This window comes from Vombatus ursinus, unplaced genomic scaffold (genome assembly GCF_900497805.2).
Source record: "Vombatus ursinus unplaced genomic scaffold, bare-nosed wombat genome assembly UNPS02014798.1, whole genome shotgun sequence".
NCBI lineage: Eukaryota > Metazoa > Chordata > Mammalia > Diprotodontia > Vombatidae > Vombatus > Vombatus ursinus.
The window spans coordinates 52236400-52236914 of NW_020954576.1; the positions used below are offsets into that span (position 1 = coordinate 52236400).

General features: G+C 39.4%; 1 protein-coding gene across 1 annotated transcript in view; it reads left to right on the forward strand.

Moving 5' to 3' along the window:
* LOC114049435 overlaps window positions 1–515 on the forward strand; it is a 167094-nt gene that overhangs the window by 143604 nt on the left and 22975 nt on the right. The gene's annotated exons all lie outside the window — the stretch shown is intronic.

Genomic DNA, 515 nt, shown 5'->3' on the forward strand with positions numbered 1-515 from the left:
ATAGATAGATAGATAGATAGATAGATAGATAGATAGATAGATAGATATGTATTTGGCATAGTACCTGGCACATAGTAGACATTATTGATTGTGTACATGCATATGTGTGTGTATCCAAATATATACACACAAGTGTACCCATCACCTAAAATACAATAGTTAAAGAGTATAGTATTTGGAGTCAGAAAACCTGGATTCAAATTCCAGCTCTGTCACCTGCAACTATGTGACCTTGAGCAAATCACAACTTTGGGGGTCTTTAGTGTCCTCATCTATAAAATAGGGAGCTTGGACTGGATGACCACATTTCCACTACTAATATTCTATATCTCTTTTCCTGGAAATGGTGCCATTTGAGCCCCCATCCTAGCAAGGTGGTCATATACTTTTTTTTTTTTTGCAAGACAATCGGGTGAAGTGACTTACCCAGAGTCACACAGCTGGTAAGTGTCAAGTGTCTGAGGTCACATTTGAACTCAGGTCTTCCGGAATCCAGGGCTGGTGCTCTATCCACT